Below are 22711 nucleotides of genomic sequence, written 5' to 3' on the forward strand. Positions count from 1 at the left end.
GGAAATTGGGGGACAAGCGGCCTTTCTATACTGGTATATGGCATGATATAACAGCTGCCCGTTTTTCAACACTACAGGGCACCTTCCATGTAACTAAATAGGCAGCTCAAGCTGAGTTGATGGAAATACAAGTTTGGGTGTGAAGCCCTTCAGAGCTTTCTTGCAATTAGAGAGGCTGAGTGCTGAAAGGACAGTGCTTGGAGTACCAAGATATAAATGTCAACACCTTGGCATAAAAACACCGAAAAACAAGGGGACTGAGGGAGGGAGGAGCTACTGCAGCGGTCATCATTCGAACGTCTGTTGTTACGGTAAGGTTACTTACACAACTGTACTATGTTCATCATATTGATGACTGCTACACTAACCTTAGCTATATGGGTAGATTACCTTAGCTAACTACATTTGGGAAGTGGAAGGAGAAGAGTCCAGGAACCCCTGGACAATGGTCCTAGTAAATCCTGATCTGGACCGAGAGAAAGAATCAAGTATATTGTGCTTTGTAAAAGTATGCACAGAGGACCAAGTAGCAGCTTCTAGAATATGTCTAGAATCTAATGCTTTACAAAAAGCTATCAACAAAGCAAAGGCCGTGGTAAACTGGGCCTTGACCCTGCCTGGAACAGTTTTGTTATGGTGAGTATAACAAAAGGTATTACCTTAGACAACCATTTGGAAGTAGTCTGTTTTGACACAGGTTGTCCCTTCTTATTATGTTCACAAGAAATAAACAATAGATCCAAAGATCTGAAAGACTTAGTTCTGTCAAGACAGTACCTCAGTTGTCCGTGGACATCCAAGGTGTGGCATATCCTTTTCCCTCATTTTCAGGTTCAGGAAAGAAAACAGGGAGATGGATAATTTGGCTTAAAGCAAACTTGGATATCACTTTAGGTATAAAAGCAGGATTAGTTGTCAAATAAACCCTGCCCCTATGGAAAATGAGATAGCACCGACTTACCTTAAGAGCTTGCATCTGTTTCCCATGTTAAGAAACTCTTGTCAGCCCAATTAGCTGGTTTAAACTAAGCAACTACTAGCTTCCCTAACACAAAAGTATGATCCCAAGGATGGGCCATCACTTTTCTTGAAGGCCTTTTAAGCAAAACCCTTTTCAAAAACATTTTGACATGTGACTGCATTGAAAGAGGAGGATCCATGGGCAGAAATGCTGAAAGGACTGATAAATGAACCCTGATAGAGGAATAAGGAAATACCATAGAATAGTAACTCACACAAATGTTGTAGAACCAGAGAACAGCTAGCCCTGAATGGGTGCTGGTTATTTTATTGGCACTAACTAGAAAACCTTTCCATAGGTTCATAGCTTTATAGGTTGGTACTAGACTATCGGCCCTAGGGCCTATACAAGCCTAGCCATAACAATTCCCTGGCTATTTCTTCCCACACTATTTACTTCCCTGGACCCCTGTCTAGCAGGGTGACTGATGTGATCCCTGGGGTGAATTTCCTTTTTCCCATCCAATCGTCAAGGTTCTTTTTGAAGAGGGCCAAAGAGGCTCTCTGCTTGACATGTATGGGCAGTTTATTCCAGAGTCTGGGGAGTCTCTGGGTCAGAAACCTATCCCTCTAGCATGTTTTGTTTATTGTGATGACAAGGTTTAGATCCCTGGAGCATGTGGCTTTGAGGGATTGGGATTTCTTTAAGTGTAGCATGTCCAACAGCCCTGGGTTTGACATAGCCTTGTATGTTAAGCAGAGATTGCCTCTGAGTAGACGATATGCGACAGAGTATAGCTGGAGTTTTTTAAGGTGGTCAGCATACGGCATCTGCTTTAGGCCTGTGATTCTTTTAGTGAGGTATTTCTGTGGCCTTTCCAGTTGTTGTAGATTTCTTGAGAGGAACATACCAAATGGGGCATTGTATTTTATAATGGGTCTAATGAGGGATAAGTACAGTGGGACAATGACCTCCTTTTTTCTGGATGAAAAGCCCTTTGTGATGAGGTGTGCCACATAGAAGGATTTCCTGACTGTTGTGGTGATGTGGTTATTGAAGGTGAGACCACTGTCCACCTGTGTCACTAAGTCTCTTATCACACTTTCAGTGTTTAGTGTACTGCCACCTATGTGATAATTCACGGGTACATGTTTTTTTCCCAAAGGAGATAACTATACATTTCTTGGTATTGAACTTGAGCCCATGGCTCTGGCACCAAGTATCTGTTTCTGTAAGGCTCTTTTGTAGAATATCCACATCATTTGGGGATTCAATAATGGCTCCCAGTTTGCAATCTCTATGAACTATGTTAGCCAGAGTCCCTTAGTGTTGGCCTGTACTTCAGAGAAGTAGATGCAAAACAAGAGCAGTCTTAGGACTGAACCCTGAGGTACTCCACTTGTCACTTGTCTGGAGATGGATTTGGAGTCGGCTACTTTTACAGTGTGGGTTCTGTCAGTAAACCAGTTGGCAACCCATCGAGTGACATAGGGATTAATGCCCAGCTTAGAAAGTTTATCTATGATTCCAGAGTGGGGGATGGTGTCAAAGGCCTTGGCGAGGTCCAGATAGGCTGTGTGGACTGCCTTACCCTCATCCATGGCTCTGGAGACTGATTCCATTTGCTAATATATGATTTTCTAGTATCAGGCTTTTTGCCTCCATTAGTATCTGCTACACATCCTCAGTAAACAGGTGCCTAAAAAGAATTTAGACCCTATCATCCAGGCAGTCAATTGAAGTTGATGGATGACAGGGTATATCAAATACCCCTGTTCTTGTGTGAGTAGATCCAGTCTGCGAGGAAGCTTGTGGTAAATGCTTCTGGCCATTTCCAAAATAAGGGAGAACATTGGTTGCATATTCTAGAACAGAGTCACCACAATAATCACGGGGGATGCCTTTTAAATCTTTAGAAGTACCCTGGATATTAGTGGAAAGGGTGGAAAAGCATACAGGAACATTCCTTTCCAAAGAAAAGGAAAGGGATCTGTCTTCCAGGCTTTCTTGTGTGGAGTCCTGGAACATAATTTTGCCAGTTAATTGCTCAGAGAGGATACAAACAGGTCTACTTGAGGAACTCCTACAGATGGATCAAATCTTGGAAGACCTCTTGGCATAGTTTCCAATCATGGGGGTCTGCTCTGGTCATTCTCAGCTTGTCTGACACGGTTTTGCTCTGACATAATGTAGGATGCCTGTAGAGTGAGATCATACTGTGAAGCTATATCCCAAACTAACATGTTTAGCCTCAAAAGGGGATATGACCTGGTTCCTCCTTGCATATGTATGTCCCATATGACTGTGGTATTGTCTGTTACCACTTGAACAGGTCCTGATGACCAAAGACGGTTTAGAGAGGTGGCTCCCTTAATTAGGAGAAGAATCTCCTTCATATTTATGCGCTTCATCTGTCCCTGGTGTCCCACACCTCCTGTACTTTTATCCCTTCTGAAACTGTTCCTCAAGCAAAGTCTAAAGTGTGGTGACTGACTGCTTTGGGGCAGGGATGGAGAATGTGAGACATAGATTTAAAGATATCTGTTGTCTCTATCAAAGGATTCTTCATGCTGTGAACAAAGAGGTTTCAGATACCACTGTATCTTTCTCATATGGAGTCATGCCAGGGGTTTCATGAGAATCCTGGATGTCGTGAGACCCAAATTCCTGAGGTATTCCATCTCAGTGACCAAACTCTGAGTGGAAGACCTTATCTAGATAAAGATCTGTTTTTTCTTGTGGAAGAAAATATCTTTGATCTGAGGTGTCTAGCTGACATCACAGGAGCACAATCCTGTGTGAAGAAGTCAAGAAAGACTTTTGAACTTTCTCTTGGAATCCCAGCTTGTGTAAGAGATCTCTCACTCAAGAGAGAAATTCTGACACTTTGAAAAAGACTGGAAAGATAAGCAAGTCATAAATATGGAAAATGTAGATTCCCTGTAGCTTGCAATGAGATATAACTGGTGCTAGACACTTTGTAAACACTCTTAAGGCAGTAGATAGTCCAAATTGTAGGGCAGAGAACTGATATTGTGATCCAGACACACAAAAACCTTAAAAAAAAACTTCTGAAGTCTGGATGAATAGGGATGTGATGATAAGCATCGTTTAAGTCTAGTGTTGTCAGGAAACTTGAAAGAGGAAGAAATGATAACAGGTTGTGAAGTAATAATTTTGAGTTTGGGCACTAGGAAAAAAAAAGATACAGAGATGGTTTTCAAGAATTTTCTTTCTTTGGCACTAGGGACATCCTTGAATAAAATCTGTTCTCCACATAGGAAGAAGGAGCTGGTTCAATCATTCTTTGGTACAGCATGTGATGGAGAAATGGTGGAAACAGAAGAGTGTGGTCATGTGGACTAGGAATGCATACTTGGAAAGGATTAATTTTCTCCCACTGCCATCTGAAACCTTAATGAATGATTTTCAGAATCCATTTGTCTGAAACTATCTGCTGCCAAACAGAAGACTAGAAATTCAGACTTTCTGGAGTCATTCAGACCTGCTGGACTGTCCTTTGTTATGTGAGTTTCAAGACTTCCTTTTGGAGTCCACTTGTCATTTCTTCTTAAATGTTTGTTTACTTGTATTTGTTGACAGAACTGAATGAGATAAAACATCTGCTGGAAAAGTGGAAAAGGAGGGCTGAAAAATCTTAGAGATTCCCTGGACCAGCTTGCCCCTTTCATCATACTTTTTGATGACCTCTGCAGTAGAAGTGCCAAACATAAAATCTCTTTTCAAGGGAGAATATAACATTTCATTTTTAACATAATCTGGGAGGTTCTGAGAATGCAGCCATACAACTCTCTTCAAAACAGTAGCAGAGACCATAGCCCTGGAAGATGAATCATTAGAGTCATATACTCACTGTTAACAATGAGTAGTGACCTGTGCAATAGAAGAAACTAAACTAATATAAGTTGCAGAAGTATACACTTTTCCCCATGTCTATCAATAAGTTTCACATCCTTATCATAAAGAGTAGGATTGGAATTGACTAGGTGTTTAGCAGCAGTGGGATCAACTAGGGCTATAGCCACTGGGTCAGGGTTGGGAATAGTGCATACAAATTTTAAAGACTGAGGAACTTTATATATTCTATCTGCCTTTTTAGAGACAGTTGGCTGACTATCTGGATAACTGTAGACATTAGCAAAGCACACACCCTCTAATGTAGACAGAATTGGAGGAATGGGTAAAGGATCTGGAAAATCCTTCTGTAACAATCCATAGCATTTTCTGAAGGACTGAGAAACCTCAGTGCTCTGCCACTGAAAACACTGGCACATCTTAGCAGTCATGTCAGAGAAAGAGAACCCCTCACAGGAAGATTAGAAACTGAGCTCTCCTGTGAATCTGAATCAGAAATCAAAGGGGAAAAACTGTATCTATACATGCATTTTCCTCTTCAGATTCAGAATCTTGAATCTCTTCAGGAAAAGACTTCTTTTTCCAGAAAAAAATGTAAAAGAAGAATCAATACCCGATTAAAATACTAAGCCAGACCCAGTAAACTACTCCTATCCAAAGAAATTGAGGGGCAGATGCATGCTTTGTTTTCTGTTTCTTTTTGACAGGACAAAATGGGGCCAACCATTTTACTAATGGTGGCAGCAGCTTCTGCAGGGATGGGCACAGCAGTCTAACATACATGGAAAACCTTCCCTGTTCCCTATGGCAGGAATGACAAGAGTGTCTCTCCCTTGCTCACTGAGGGGATCCTACCAGCTGCAGTGGATGTGGCTAACCCTTGATCTGTAGTAGGGGGGTTGCTGCTACATCAGAGGGATCTGGGTTAAAAAATTAGTGGTGGGAAGAACAACAAATGGCCTCGGCAGAGTCACCCACCTGTGGTTGAGGCAAAACTGCTAGTCTGCTACGGTGACACAGGCTATTCATAGGATCATAGGAGGTTACTAGGCTGATGTTCCTAGAGCCTTCTTCAGCCTAGTCACTCATTCCCAAAATTTCACAATTATCAGTGCCTATGGGCTGGAATGGCTTTGGTAATACTCCTGTGACTTAGGCATCTACAAACTGACCCTGTGCAGAAAATTCAGAGGTGACAAGGTAGGGGCAAATCTGTGATTTCCCATACACTGGTCCAAACTGCCCTTGAACAGGCTTAGAGAAGAGCTCTGCTTTGCATGAATATGGAGTGTGCTCCAGAGAAGGGGCTATCTCCAAAACATATCTATCCATCCAACATACTCTATGTCACAGACAATGTCCAGATCACCAGACCAGACAATTCTAGTGCTGTCCATCTTGTGAATGTGCAGCAAATCCATCAGGGCCAGGCCCAAATTATACCCCAGCAGTGTGCAGGAGCCTGAACACAGGTACAAGGCCCTGAGGTGGTCTGAACAAGACACATTATCCACACCCTGCATTCCTCCAGTGAGAAACCTTCATGGCCACTCCAGCTGCTGCAGATGTATACCCAGGCACGTACTGAAGGTGCACCACACTTGACTATTAGTCTAATGAAGGGTGTTAAGGCTCGTCAAGCTAATTGATCTACAATTCCTGGGGCCCATGGATGCACCCCCTATGTGCAAAGGGATGACAGTACCTGTTTTCCATTCTGCTGGGATGAAGCCAGTGCTTAGGATGTGACTGAAAAGTGTGCCCAGTGGTGATGCTAATTCCTGTTTTAACCCATGTGGAACACAGCCAGGGATGTTATCTGGGACCATGACCTCCCTAGATCTGAACACCATACCCCTACCTACAAGCTGCACCAATCAAAAGGACTTTCTTACTACCAAGGACACATGGTGATCAAAGTTCAGGCTACTGTCAACCTGAGTTCCCAATTTCCTTACCACTGAGTCCACTCTTAGAGGAGCATTGTCAATGTTGTAATTTGCAAGGGTAGTTGTTTTCCCAAAGGGCAAGATCATATATTTTTCTGCAATGTGTTCTTTGTTACTGGCATCAGTCATTTCTCTGTGTCAGACCTTCCTGGAGGATATCTACATCCCTGGATGATTCACTGATTACACCCAGCCTGCAATGATCAGAAAACCTGATCAACCAAAGCTTCTCTACATTTGCCTTGACTTCAGAGAAGTACATTGCAAAGAGGAGAGGCCCCAACACCAAGCCCTGTGGGGCAACAATAATAAGAAGCCTCCCATTGGAGGTGGGTCCCCCCACCCTGACTTCACATGTCCTATTTGTGGGTCACTTAGATATCCATCAGGTGACATAGGGTTTTACGCCTAAATCTGTGAGTTTGTCTGTAACACCTGAGTCAGGTATTGTGGTAAAGGTCTAGGTAGGGTGGTATGTACCATTTTGCCATTGCTCATGACTGTAATAGTAACCTTCTCAAAGAAGTCTACCAAGTTTAGTATGGGTGACCTGCCCTTTGTATAGAGGGATGACAGTTGCAGTCTTCCATTTTCTAGCGTAAAGCCTGCCTGGAAGCTGTAGTCAAACAGAGATTCTAGTGGGTCTGAGAAGTCATGTTTCAAGCTATTTAGGAGGCATCCTGCGATATTATTAAAACCCAATGATGCAGCATTGTAACTCTAGAAAGTGCAATGAGGACCTGTTCCTTTAGTTGGGGGGAAATATTAGAGGATATTTCCTGGGAGAAACTGAGGATGATAGGGGTGAAACTAGAGCTAAATTTATCGGCTAGCAAATTTGCTATTCAGTACAGGAAGTTCCATTTACTATTAGTTTTGCATACTTTTGGGTATTCCCTTTAAAGTTGCATACATAACTGAAAAATGCTTTATGGTTATCCTTAGCTCGGGAGGCTGCTTTTGCCTCTAAGGTGGCATTGATGGACACTGTAAGTAAGATCTCTCTTCAGGTCATTGCCAGCTATAGGACCCCCTCCATGAATCAGAACATCCACTCACCCTCCTTGGATCTACTTGACTCAGTGAGGATACAACCAAACACCCTGGTTTTTGGTGACTTTAATTACCCATCCATTGACAGGGTAAGTTATACATGTTCTAACTCACTTGCCCAAAGGTTCCTGGACTTCGTTAATTCCAGTGCCCCTGACCAGCTGGTTGACACACCCACAAGGGACTCAAACATCCTGGATCTGGTGCTCACCAACATGTGAGACCACTGGACCACCCCCAGTGTGTGGCCATCCCTGGAGAGATCTGACCACAAATCAGTCTCACTAGAAGAAACTATAACACAAGACCCCCCCCCCCCACTTAGCAACAACTAAACTAAAAAACTTCTCCAAGGCCAATCACAGTCTCTTACATGACAGCATAAGTAGCTTCATACCCCCTCCCCCCACTGATGGAACAGACACCTATGCTGGGTTACAAAACAATGCTTTATACGAGCACCTGTACAATTGTATTGACTCTGCTATACCTAATAGAACCAAAGCAAGAGCTTTAAAGAAAAACAAACGTGCTTGCTGGACAACTGCCATTAATAAACTATACAACAGGAGAAAGAAATTGCTGTCTAAGAGTAGGAAGGAACTGTCTCAAAACTGGAACACTCCCGAACTTAAACAAGAAAATAAGATTTCTAGTGAAGTGCGCCAAAGCTAACTATGAATCCAAATTAGCTTCCCTAACTAACGATAACCACTAAGTATTCTCACATCTGTAACCTAAAAGGTAAGGCCCAGATTTGTGCTGAACTTATAGTTAATGGTACTACATATACAGAGCCTGTGGATATAGCAAACCTGCTGACTGACAGGTTCACTGAAAACTTCACTCCCCTGTCCCTGCCAGATATACCCCAAAGTATCCTTAATACCTGTCCCCCACCTAGTATCTCTGAGGTGCAGATATTAACTGCTCTCTCCAAGGCCAAAACACAGCCTCTATGGGACCAGACAACATCCCGGGCTGTGTTCTACATGGGTTTAAACAGGAATTAGTCTCACCATTTGGCACACTTTTCAATCACAGCCTAAGCACTGACTTCATCCCTGCAGAATGGAAAACAGCTACCATTATCCCTTTGCACAAAGGTGGTACATCCACGGACCCCAGGAACTATAGACCCAAGCCTTGAAATGAATAATCATGGACCTTATTAACAAAGATATAGGAAATCTCCAAACACTGTACCCCACCCAGTTTGTCTTTGTCAAAGGGAGATAATCACTGTTCATAGGTTCATAAGTAGGTACTAGGCTATCGGCCCAAGGGCCTAAGTAAGCCTAGCCAACAAGGATCCCTGGCTTACGCCACCCAAGAAAGTTAATTTCCTGTGCCCCTGTCAAACAGAGCCACAGAAATGATCCCCGGGGTGCATTTCCTATTTCCCATCCACTCATCAAGATTTTTCTTGAAGAGTGCTAATGAGGAACTTTGCTTGACATAGATGGGTAGCTTGTTCCAGAGTATAGGAAGTCTCTGGGACAGGAATCTATCCCTCCAGCATGTCCTGTTTATTGTCGTGACAAGGTTTAGGTCCCTAGAGCGTGTAGCTCAGAGGGATTGGGATTTATTTAGGTGTAGAATGTCCAACAGCTCTGGGTTTAACATAGATTTATATGTTAGGCAGAGATCTCCTCAGAGAAGGCGATATGCTACAGAGTAAAGCTGGAGTTTTTTGAGATGGTCAGTGTAGGGTATCTGTTTGAGACCAGTAATCCTCTTTGTGAGGTACTTCTGTGGCCTTTCCAGCTGCTGCAGATGTCTTGTGAGGTACATTCCAAAAGGGGTGTTGTACTCTATAATGGCTCTAATGACTGCTGAGTAGACGGGAACAATGAACTCTTTTTTCCTGGATGAGAACCCTTCTGTGATGAGGTGTGGCACATAGAAGGATTTCCTGACTACTGTGGCAATGTGATTATCAAAGGAGAGACTACTGTCCACCTGGGTCCCAAGGTCTCTTATCACACATTCAGCATTAAGTAGACTGCCGTTTATGTGGTAGCTCATAGCTACAGAGTTTTTACCAAAGGGGGTGACAATGCACTTTTTGGCAGTGAGCTTGAGGCCATGCCTCTGACACCAGGCATCTGTCTCAGTGAGGCCCTTCTGTAGGATGTCCACATAATTTGGGGACTCGACTATGGTTCCTAGTTTGCAGTCATCTGTGAACTTTATTAGCCAGAGGCCATATGTGTTAGCCTGCACTTCAGAGAAGTAGATACCAAACAGGAGGGGTCCCAGGACTGAACCCTGTGGTACTCCACTTGTCACTGGTTTGAAGTCAGATTTGTAGTCTGCAGCTTTTACAGTGTGGGTTCTGTCAGTGAGCCAGTTGGCAACCCATCTTGTGATGTAGAGATTTATACCTAGTTTAGTGAGTTTAGCTATAATTCCAGAATGGGGGATGGTGTCGAAAGTCTTGGCGAGGTCAAGATAGGCTGTGTGAACCACCTTACCCTCGACTACAGCTTTGGTGACTGCCTCAAAGAAGTGGAACAGGTTCAGAAGGCATGATCTGCCTTTCACAAACCTGAACTGGGTGGGGTCCAGAGTTTGGAGGTTACCAATGTCTTTGTTCATGTGTTCCATGATGATACGTTCCATGGCCTTGCAGACCAGGCTCGTCAGGCTAATTGGGAGATAGTTCCCAGTATCAATGGTGGCTCCCCCTTTGTGAAGTGGGATAACTGTTGCTGTGCTCCATTCAGTGGGCACAAAGCCTGACGTGAGGCTATGATTTAATATGGTGCTTAGGTGGGGAGACAGTTCATTCTGAAGTTCATGTAAAGCACAGCCTGGGATGTTGTCTGGTCCCATGGATGCTGTGTTTTTGGTTTTAGAGAGTGCAGCTTTTACCTGCATAGATGCGATTACAGGGACTCTGCATTCTTCCTGTATAGATATGGGCCCTTTAGGGGGTGAGAAGGGGGTAAAGTTAGCACTGAACCTATCTGCCAGGATGTTGGCAATATCAGTTGGTTCTGTACTTTTCGTGCCATTGTGGTGTAACTCAGAGCAGATCTGGGTGTTGCCACTGAGATTCTTGATATAGCTATAGAATGCTTTGAGGTTGCCCTTAGAATCAGTGGCGATTTTGTTTTCGTAGCTACTTTGGAGGATCTTATAAGGGATCTCAGGTTCTTACTGAGGCTGACCAGGGAGCTCCTCCACTCATGGGATTTTACTCTCTTTTGCAACAGTTTCTCCCTTCTGTTGTAGAGTTTGTTTATGGAAGGGGACCACCAGACTGGCTTCCTTTTTTTGGAGGATAACATCTTGGTTCTGTTTGGGATAGCATGATCCATGCACTTGTGCTAGTGCTGAGTGCATTTGTGTAGGATTCAGCAGTCATAGCTGTATTGTCCATCTGCATGGGTGTCATGAAGTTCAACACATCTGTCTTAAGAAGCATGAAGTTGGCTTTGGAGAAATCTTATACTATGGTTTCCTTAATGGTGGGTGGGGGCAGGATGCAGATATCTAGGGTGATTAGCTTATGGTCGGATCTGACCAACGAGGAGTTGACTTCAGGTGTGGAACAGTGGTCACTCATGTTGGTAATGACTAGGTCTAGGTTATTGTTGCCCCTGGTGGGGGTGTGGATAAGTTGATCCAGGGCATTGGAATTTATGAATTCCAGAAAGCGTTGAGCGAAGGAGTTGGTACATGAGTAGTTTTCCCAGTTAATAGTGGCCATTATTAGAGTGTTTGGGTGAACCCTAATATTTCCAGTATATCAAGAAAAGAGGATTGGGAATCCTGGGGCATGGTGGGGGATCTGTAGCAAGCTACAATTTGGATTGCAGTTTTGCCCAGAGTTAGTTGCACTTGGATAACCTTGGATGCATTATTCTGTGCAACTAGCCTGGAGGTGTGGCTATCCTTAATGAATATGGACACACCTCCACCTTTGGTGTTCTGGTCCAGGTTAGATGGCTGAAAAGTGTGGTATGAGTTATAGCCTGGTAATGCAGGGGTGCTCTCTAGAGCCTTGAACCAGGTTTCAGTCACTGCACAGATATCGATGTTCTCCATTTTAAGGAGTGCATCGAGTGAGTGCATTTTGAGATTTAGACTTCTAGCATTGAGTAGCATTACCATCAGTTTTTGTTTGCCTGTTCATGTTACAGTGGTGAATTTGTCATTTGAACCTTGCCTAAAAAGGCACTATAGGGGCGGCAAGACCCTTAGCCAGTATCCGGAATCCCAGGAGCGACAGGTGCAGGCCATCTCTGGTAAAGCATCGTGGTCTGTTGACCATGTCATCCCAGGCAGACAGATACTGGAACCCCTTAGAATGACACAAGAAGCTTAGCCAATTGTTGAAGTCAATCATTTTGTCCTTGTACTGCGGTATCATTCTGGGCGATGGCAGGATGCTACTCAGGGCTAGGGTCATACCTGCCTGGGCTACAAGATCAGAGAGCTCTTCCATGTCTCTATTCATGTAGTCCAGGAAGGTAGGTCTCAGGTCATTCACACCAACATGGACAATGACAGAGTCATATTTGTACTTGTTGTGGAGTGACCTGAGTGTGTGGGTTATGTGGCAGATCCTGGCACCCAACAGGCAGCTGACAGTAACCTTCTCCTTGTTTAGCCTGGTGAGTGGGACATCAGTGTGCCTGACTATAGAGTCACCTATGACTAGTGTGTTGGGTACATTGCTTTGCCTTATGGGCTGTGGTTTATTGGCACACTGAGTCTGTGGGCTATGTGTCATTTGGGTTGTGTTGGGGGGTGGAGGTTGCTTGCATTTCTGCTTTGGAGGTCTCTGTTGTTTGAGCAGATTATTATTGAGAGCCTCCGTGAATGTTTTTGTGTTTTTATGTGTGGAATTTGGTGGTGTAGGTTTAGTGGGACTGTGTGATGAGTGTGGTGTGGTGCAAGTGTTTACCTTGTCCTTTTGACTGTCAAGTTCAGTCTTGGTTGGAGAGAGCTTAACTTGGTGGACTTCTTTGAGACAGTCACCAAAGCCCTAGACAAGGACAAATCTATGCATATGGCCTACCTAGACAACCAGTGTCAACCCATATTATGTAAGGTGGGTTGCAAACTGGCTCACTAATAGAACTCATACTGTCAATATAGGGGACTCCACCTCCTCCAGCAGACACGTAACCAGCGGTGTTCCACAGAGATAGGTTCTGGAACCCCTACTGTTTGGAATCTACTTCTCCAAAGTACAGGCTAAAACTAAAGGAGTGTAGCTGATAAAGTTTTCTGATGGCTGCAAACTGGGAGCAATCATTGAAATCCCTAGTGATGTCAACATTCTGCAAGAAGGTCTTACACAGGCTAATGACTGGTGCCAAAGTCATGGTCTTACACTTAATGCAAAAAAATGCATTATCATCCCCTTAGGCAAGGATGATGTTCTTGCAAACTACCACATCAATAGCAATACCCTAAGCACACAGTCGTAAGAGATCAGGGTACACAGGTCGACAGCAACCTTAACTTTGATCACCATGTCTCCACAGTGGTAAGAAGGACATTTTATATTGCTCATCTCATAAGTAAGGGCATTGTCTTCAGAAAAAAAGAGATTATAACCCCCCCATACTCTTCCCTCATCAGGCCAATAATACAGTACAGTGCTCCCTTTGGTATGTTCCTTTCCAAACACCTGCAGCATTTGGAGAGACCAGAAAGGTTCCTTACAAAGGACAGAATGAAATCATTGTCACTTTACTCTGTGTCATACAGACTGCTCAGAGGCAACCTGTGTCTTGCATATAGAGCAATCTCTGACCCAGCTTTAATGGAAATGCTGCACAATCCCAAGTCAAATGCCACATGGGGCACTCACTCAGAGGACCTTAGCCTGGTATGTGACATCAACAGAACTTGCTGGAGGGACAGATTTGTCTCACAGAGGTTGCCCCACCTTTGGGACAAGCTATCTATTTATGTTAAACAAAGCCTCTCATTGGCCCTATTTAAGCATAATTTGAACAACTGGATGGGTCACCAGAAATTCACCCCAGTGGTTCCACCTGTGTCCCTATTGGACAGGGAAAATAGGTGCTGATTTTAGCATCTGCTTGAACCAGACACCCTTGGGAACATGGTTTTGAACTTGGATAGGCTTGTAAGGGCCCTGGAGCTGTTAACCTAGTAATCCCCTATGATCCTATGATTAGTCCCCTGAGTTGCTTGTTGAGAATGATGAGGGAGTTTTTGTGTTTTGGGCACAGCCCTTCCTATTTTTAGACAAGATTTTCTTTCTTTTGTTGTACAACGTATTCATACTGGGGTCTGCAAAGGATTTTTTTGGGGGGGGTCCTAAGTTTATTTCGTTTAGAATTGCTGCTTCTTTGCAGTTATTTACATGCTTGTACAGGGTTTTGGTAAACATTTCTTTATAGACCACTATGTTCTCTGAATTTGAGGGAGGGGGCTTGGAATTTAGCTATGCCTTCATTTAATAGGAAGTAGTTAGCCTTGGAAAAGTTCTTAAAGGTTCTGGAGTTTGCATGGAGTTCAGCCTTTATATTTATTTCAAGGGTTACCGCTTTGTGATCTGATCTGACCAGTAAGGGTATTACACAAGGGGGGGGGGGTGCAACATTCTCTCATATTTGTGAGTATCAGATCCAGGATAGTAAGTGTGCAGACTAGCTGTTCCAGGGTATCTGCATTGACAAAATCCAGGAATCTTTGAGCCTCCATGTTAGTGATTGTATATATATCCCAGTTTATGGTGGGACAGTTGAAATTACCCATGAATATGGCGTTCGGCTGAATTGTGAGTGAGTGCAATACATTCAAGTATGTAGTATGGATATATTGGGTCATAGATAAGAACCTATTGCTAGCTAGGATATGAATTTGGACTTTATCTAAAGTTAGTTGGACATGGAGTAGCTCAAGCACGTCATATTGTTTGACTAGTCTAGACGTGTGCTTATCCTTTATGTAGACAGTTACACCTCCAACTCTTGTGGCTTTCTTGTGCAGTAGCTGGTCTAAATGTGCAGAACACATTACAGCCTTGTACTTCCAGGGTACCTTCTGCAACTTTAAACCATGTGTCAGTAGCTATGCAGAGGTGAGGAGTGCTTCCAAGGAGTGGAGCTTCTTGTTGAGCCTCTTAGCATTGAGAAGTAATAACTTTAATTGAGCTTGCATAGACTTTACTATGCTGGAAGATTTATCAAATTGGCATTGCCTAAAAAAGGCACTACAGGGATGGATAATGTTTTGGTCAATATCCAAAATCCTAGTAGGACAGGTGCAGGCCATCCCTGGCAAAACAGCGTGGTTTGTCAATCATGTCTTCCCAAGCTGACAAATATTGGACCCTCTAAGAATGACATAAGTAACAAAGGCAATTGTTAAAGTCAATCATCTTCTGTTTATCTTGTGGTATCTTCCTTGAGAAGGTAGAATGCTGCTCAATGCTAGACTCATACCAGCCTGCTACATATAATCTGAAAGCTCTATCATATCTCTAGTCCAAGGAGGTACTCCTTAGGTCATTAACACCCACATGGACTATGACAGAGTCATATTGGTATTTGTGGTTCAAAGTCCTGAATGCAAGTACGATCTGGTGGACCCTTGCCCCTGATAGGCAACTGACCGTGATTGTCTCCTTGCTCAGCCTGATGAGGACGGCGTCAGTGTGTCTCACGATAGAGACTCCAATGACCAATATATTTGAGTGTGTGTCAGTTTGCCTTAAGAGTGTAGAGGCTGGGACATTGCAAGATGTGGCTGTATTTGTCCTGGGGAGTGTTGTTTTTGTAGAGTGTTTGGGAGGTCACTGTGGGCAGCGTATGGGAGGCCTTTGAGGTCAGGGTAGATTGCATTTAAGAGTCTCAGAATATGTGAGTTTATGTGCTTGAGCCTTAGTAGGTGTAGTGTGTGCGTGTGTGTGTGTTTGTGTCTGTGTGTGCATGTGTGCGCACGTGTGCGCATGTGTGCGCATGTGTGCGTGTGTCCGTGTGAGTGTGTGTGTGTGCGTTTGTCTGTGTGCGCGAGCATGTGCTGTGCGTGTGTGTGTGTGTGTGTGTGTGTGTGTGTGTGTGTGTGTGTGTGTGTGTGTGTGTGTGTGCGTGAGTGTGTGTATGCACGTGTGTAGTGTGTGTGTGTGTTACTGGCAAACTGTTTGGAGATATCAGTGTCTGTATGGGAAAGCTTTGCCTCAAAAGACATGGTATAATTACATCTCTCACACTGTGTCAATCTGTGTAAAAATAAGTTGGTTGTCAGTAAACATGAGACAATTGCTATATTGTCTCAAGATGCCCATTTCTACCAATATGGCTACAGAGACAGTAGGAAAGTGCAAATCCATGGCTGTGAATTCTCCATTTTGTGAGCTGTAAGAGGTGGTGCAATCAGGGTTTGGAGCTTTTGGTCTGGCAGGAGAGATCTAGGATTGATCTAAAACAAAACTATTGGGGTAATGATTCCCAGAAGGCAAACTAGCTGCTCCACACTCAGCTATACTTGAAAAACTACAGTGGAAGCTTTGTATGGACAGTTAGAACTCTAGATGCACAGCTCACCAGAGGTTATGGGAGATAAGTTAGAGAGGAATTCAATCAATAATCAGTAAAAATTCAGTATAAGTGTATATGTAAGGCTCAGATCCTGCAGCAACTCACAATTCTCTCATTATTGTGTGTGATACTACAAGTCTAAGATTCCCAGACTAAGTAAACTGCAAACATAAAAAATGTATTAGAAATGTAACAAAATGAGGTTCAGTTCCTGCAGCAATTCACAATGCTGTCACTATTGTAAATGATACTACAAGACTAGACTAAGGCTTCCAGACAAAGTAAAATCCAAGTAGAAAAAATGCAGTGAAATATAATAAATGGGGTTCAAATCATGCAGCAATTCACAATTTTCTCAGTTTTGTGAGGGATGCTACAAGATTAAGTGAAACACAAACAGAAAAATGCAATAGAAATATAATAAATGAAGCTCAGATCCTGCAGGAATTCAGTTTCTCGCTATCAAAAGTTACAAAAGTAAGGCTCTCAGACCAAGTAAAATGCAAACAGTAAAAAGCAGCAGAAATGAAATAAATGAGGCTCAGATCCTGTAGCATCTGTCAATTCTACCACTACTGTGAGAAGTTCTACAAGACTAAGGTCCCATAAATGAGGCTCAGATCCTGCAGCATCTCACAATTCTACCACTACTGTGAGAAGTTCTACAAGACTAAGGTCCCATAAATGAGGCTCAAATCCTGCAGCATCTCACAATTCTCCCACTACTGTGAGAAGTTCTACAAGACTAAGGTCAATTCTCTCACTACTGTGAGAAGTTCTACAAGACTAAGGTCCCATAATTAAGGCTCAGATCCTGCAGCATCTCACAATTCTCCCACTACTGTGAGAAGTTCTACAAGACTAAGGTCAATTCTCCCAGTACTGTGAGAAGTTCTACAAGACTAAGGTCCCAGAACAAATTAAAAAGGCAAACAGCTGACTTTTGGTTAACACAAGGAAAATGCAGAAAAGAACAATACACAATGCAGAATAACATTCTGAATATTGCAATGTGCACTAGTTGAAATGGGATTATATGAAACAGAGGCTAACTCGAGCTTTAGGAGTTTAATGAGAGTGCCTTATCAGTTTTAAATATTAGTGTCCAGTAGAAATAGCACTGGGAGGGCTTACAAACTTTGATTTACAGTAAGGGCAGGCAGCTAAAAAGGCACCAAGTTTAAAAGCAAAACAAGACTTGAGTGGGACGGTGGCAAAAAGTACAAACATCAATGCAGTCAAACAGCAGTTTTAAACTCAGAGCTCTTGTTCATAGGTTCATAGACATTTATTAGGCTAATGACCACAAGAGCCTTTTTAACCTAGCCATGCTTTTCAAATCACTGACAAGTTCTTGTACCCTTGATAAGTGTAAGCATGGGCCTGGGAGATGAACCTTTTATAAGCAAGGGCCTGGCAGGTGAACCATTTACAGGTTGCCTGTGTCCATTAGAGACATAGCTGCCAAGCCAGGGATGAATGTTCTATTCCCCATCCAACTGTCCAAGTTACACTTGAATTGGGTTAGGGGGGAACTCTGCTTCACATGGATGGGGAGCCTGTTCTAGAGATGAGGTAGTCTCTGGGATACATACCTGCCTCTCCAGCAGGTCCTATTTCTATCACAGACAAAGTTTAGGTTTTTAGAACAGGTAATTCTGGTGCTTTTTGTTTTGTGGAATGTCCATCAGTGTGGGGTCTGACAATGCCCTGTATGCCAGGCATAAATCTCCCCTCAACAGCCTGTAGGAGACAGAATACAGGGACAGGGCCGTGACGCATTCCGCATCGGACATTTAACTTATGTCTAGTATTGTTTTAGTGAGGAACCTCTATGAATGTTCCAATTGTTAGATATGCCTGGTTAGGGACATACCAAAGGGGACATTGTATTCAATGGTAGGTCTGATGAATACTGAATACAGTAGAGCAATGACGACCTTAGAGTTAGATGCATTACCTTTGTTTATAAGTTGCACAACATAGAATGATTTCCTCACTATTGCAGATACATAATGGTCAAAGGCTAGATTACTGTCTATGTGTGACACTAAGTCCCTGACTATTGGGTCAACTCTAAGGGGTATATTGTCAATATGATAGGTACTAGGGGTGGATGACTTCCCAAAGGATACTATTTTGCATTTCTTGGCATTTAGTTTTAGTCTTCCTGAAGAATATTTGTGTCAGTGTGGAATTCAATGACAGCTCCTAATTTGCAATCATCTGCAAATTTAGTCAGATACAGACCATTGACACTGGCCTTGACTTCAGAGAAGTAAATGCCAAAAATGAGTGGTCCAAGGACTGATCCCTGAGGGACTCCACTTGTGGCTTGTCTCTATGTAGAGGTGGACTCCCCACTTATAACTTCCTGGGTCCTGTCTATCATCCAGTTGGCTATCTACTGGGTGACATACGGGTTTGTACCTAACCTCTTGAGTTTGTCAACAATGCTCAAGTGGGCTATTGTGTTAAATGCCATGGCCAGATCAAGGTAGGTAGTTTGAACTATTTTGTCCTCATCCATTGCTTTGGTGACCTTCTCAAAGAACCCCATCAGGTTGAGTAGGCATGATATGCCCTGGATGAAACAAACCTAGGTTGGGTTCAGTGTCTGGAGGTTTACTATATCATTATTGACCATCTCCATGATAATTCCTTCCATGGCTTTGCATATAAGACTAGTGAGACTTATGGGTCTCCTTTGTGCAAAGAGATGAATGTTGCTGTTCTCCATTTTTGAGGCACAAAACCTGTTTGGGGGCTACAGTTAAATAGCAATTCCAGAGGCCTGATAGGTCATGTTTCATGCTATTTAGAAGGGATCCTAGGATATTGTCTGAGCCCATTGATGAAGTGTTCTTGGCCTTAGACAGAGCATTCCCTAGTGATAGCAAAGAGAGTTATATTTGATGGTATTTCCTGAGGAAAGGTTGAGGGGGAGAGAGAGAGGTAAAGTTGGAGCTGAATTTGTGAGCCAGTAGGTTTGCTATATCTTCTGTCTCAGTTGGCTTCATTTACAATGAGCTCTGCATACAACTGTGTATTGTCTTTGAGGTTGAGCTAAATAATGCCTTGTGGTTTTCTTTGGTCTGGGAGGTCAAATTTACCTGAAATTTGGCTTTGGTAGACTTTATTTGTCCTCTGAGTTGTTTATTTAGTTTGATGACAGTGTTTTTATTCTGCTGGGTGCTGTACCTCCTAATTTTGCCATGATTTACTACCTCCTGTTATACAGCCTACTGATTTTGTGATTCCCACCCGGGTGGCTTGTTTTTTTAGTTAGTTCTGTACTTCTTCCTGGTGGGTACAGCTGCCTCTATGCAGCTGTTAACATGCTTGTGGAGGGTTTCTCTGAACAGTTCTGCATAGGCAGCAATGTTCTCAGGGTTTATGGGAGCTTGAAATTTTGCCAGGTTATCAGTCAATAGCAGGAAGTTAGCCTTAGAGTAGTTCCTGAATATTCCATGGTTAGCTGGGGGTCCAGGTTTTATTTTTACTTCAAATGAGACCATTTTGTGGTCTGACCTTACCAGGAAAGACATTACACTAGGTGGTGTGCAGCACTATCCCATATTAGTGAGGACCAGATCCAGTATGGTTGCACTCCCAGTTGATGTGCTGACAGTCTGGTCCAGGGAGTTTGTGTTTACAAAATCCATGAATCTCTGTGCATGTATTTTTGGTGTCGTATAGGATTCCCAGTTAATAGTGGGGTAATTAAAGTCACCCATGAATATGGTATTCGGTTGGTTGATGAGTGCTTCTAATAAGTTTAAATACATGGTATGCCTGGATGATAGAGGGGGACCTAGAGCTTGCAAGGAAGTGGTATTAGATTTTGCCTATGGTGATTTAAACATGGAGCAGCTCATGTGCATTGCTCTGTTTGACCAGCCTTGAAGTATATTTATTTTTGATGTAAATAGAGACACCTCCACCTTCAGTCCCTGCATGTGAAGTAGCTGGCCTAAATGTGTGGAAGGCATTATAACCTTGCACTGTTGGTGTGCTCTCCATGGTTTTAAACCACATCTCAGTGACCACACAGACATCAGCATTCTCAAGGATGAAGAAAGGTTCTAGGGAGTAGAGTTTTTTGTTTAGACTCCTAGCATTTAGCAGTAATACCTTTGAATTTTCTTAGTTTTGATTTGCTAAGTCGGAAGTACTTTCAGTCTGGCATGCTTAAAAAAGATAGTATGGGGGAAGTCAGTGTTTTAGCTAATATTCAAAAGCTTAGAGGGGAGAGGTGCACGCCATCCCTGGCAAAGGAGAGTGGTTTGTTGACCACCTCCTTCCATGCTGACAAATATTGCATCTCCTTAGAATGACACCAGAAACTAAATCAATTGTTAAAGTAATTCAACTTTTGTTTGTAGGCTGCGGTGGTGCAGTGGTTAGCATTGTCGTCTCAAAACAAGAGGTATTCCTATTAAATTCTCGGCTGGAGCACCTGCTGTGTGGAGTCTGCATATCCTCCCCGTGGTCGCATGAACTTTAAAGAGATGCAGGTAGGGGCATGCACGAGTGGGTGTGCCTTTTTTGAAGGTTGGGTGCCGGGCTGGCAACTCGACACCATAAAAGTCCATTGCCAATCATTAACAGACTGATGATCTGCTGTGGCGACCCCTAACCGGGAAAAGCCGAAAAGACACTTTATTCAACTTTTGTTTGTATAGTGGCATTATGCTTGGAGAAGGTAAAATGCTGCTCAATCCTAGACTCATACCAGCCTGGGACACATATTCCAAGTGCTCCATAATGTCTCTGTTCATATAGTATATGTAGCTGAAGAGGAATGTAGGTAAATACCTTAAATAAGAAAACTGTTTCTCAGCTCCTCCCACTAATCTAAATCCTATTCAGTCAATGAATGCAAAAGAAATGCTGCCTAACTGCTTCTAGCCAACAACTTTGAAGACTTCAAGAAAAAACAAGGTTGCAGTATAAGAAAGTTTAAAATGCAACAATGTGTAATATAACAGTGCCAAAATCAAAAAGTAATGAAAATATTGGAACCTTAAATGAGGAAAACCTAAAAATCAGTGCAGTTAACAGCAGTTTTAAACTCACAGCTCTTGTAGCTGAAGAAGAATGTAGGTCCTTCTTCTGGCTTTTCCCGGTTCAGGGTCACCACAGCAGAACTCCGATCCGCTAATGATTGGCAGTCAACTTTTATGGTGCTGAGGTGCCAGCCCAACCCCCAACCTTCAACAAAGGCACGCCCATTTATGCATGTCTTTCGAACACCACTCAACCGCGGGGAGGACATGCAGACTCCACACAGAAGGCGCTCCAGCCGAGAATCAAACAGGAGAACCTCTTGTTGGGAGGTGACAACACTACCGCTGCACCACCGCAATTTACTTGAAGAAGAATGTAGGTGACTACCTTAAATAGGACAATTCTTTCTCAGCTCGTCCCACTAGTTAGCTTGATCTAATTTTTTTTCAGTCAATGAATGCAAAAGGAATGTTTGCTAATTGATCCTAGCCAATAACTTTTAATACTTCAAGAAAGAAAGTTTGCAGCAAAACAAAGTTTAAAATACAACAAATTATAATATAATAAAAAAATCAAAAAGTAATGGAAATATCCAAACCATAAATATAGAAAACCCAAAAACTGATGCAGTCAAACAGCAGTTTTAAACTTAGAGCTCTTAATACTAGACTATCAGTCTGCAGATTATTATAAGCTTAACCAATAATCAAAGATCAGAATGAAACCCTGTGCCTTGTATCTTTGGGATAAAGGCCTTAACCATTACCCTAACCCACTTTTGTGGCTGGAAGAAGGACTGACCATGGAAATGTTAGTCTGTTCCATGTTCAAACCATGAATGGTGCTTCTTTCCCATGGAAAACAAACAGGAACTGCTAGTAAACACTACCAGTCCAAAACAGTTATTTATTTATTTATGTATTTAAAATGAATGAATGAATGAATAAATAAATAAATAAACACTTTAAAACACTATGCCAGCCCCACAAATGTAAAATAAACACAATTTCTGCACAGAAAAATGTTTTCAGTTACTTTACACCACTTATAAATTGGCAGAAAAAAACAAGCGCTCCATTAAAAAGTACATTACAATGTTGAGATAGTCCATTAACCATAACAGTCATAGCTTTAAAATAACTTTCCTGAAAAGGAAAGTAATAAAACATCAACAAAATGCAGAAAATGGAAAGTTTTGCCCATAAAGGGAACATATCTGCCCATAAAGGGAAAGCACAAGTCGACCATCAACCCTCTAGAACCTCAGAGGAGTCTACCCTTTGACAGCAGAAAAGCTCTAAATGGCTTTGCACTCAAACCTGCCCTTT

Source organism: Protopterus annectens, chromosome 15.part0 (assembly GCF_019279795.1).
Source record: "Protopterus annectens isolate FY-2018-M chromosome 15.part0, PAN1.0, whole genome shotgun sequence".
Taxonomy (NCBI): Eukaryota; Metazoa; Chordata; order Ceratodontiformes; family Protopteridae; genus Protopterus; species Protopterus annectens.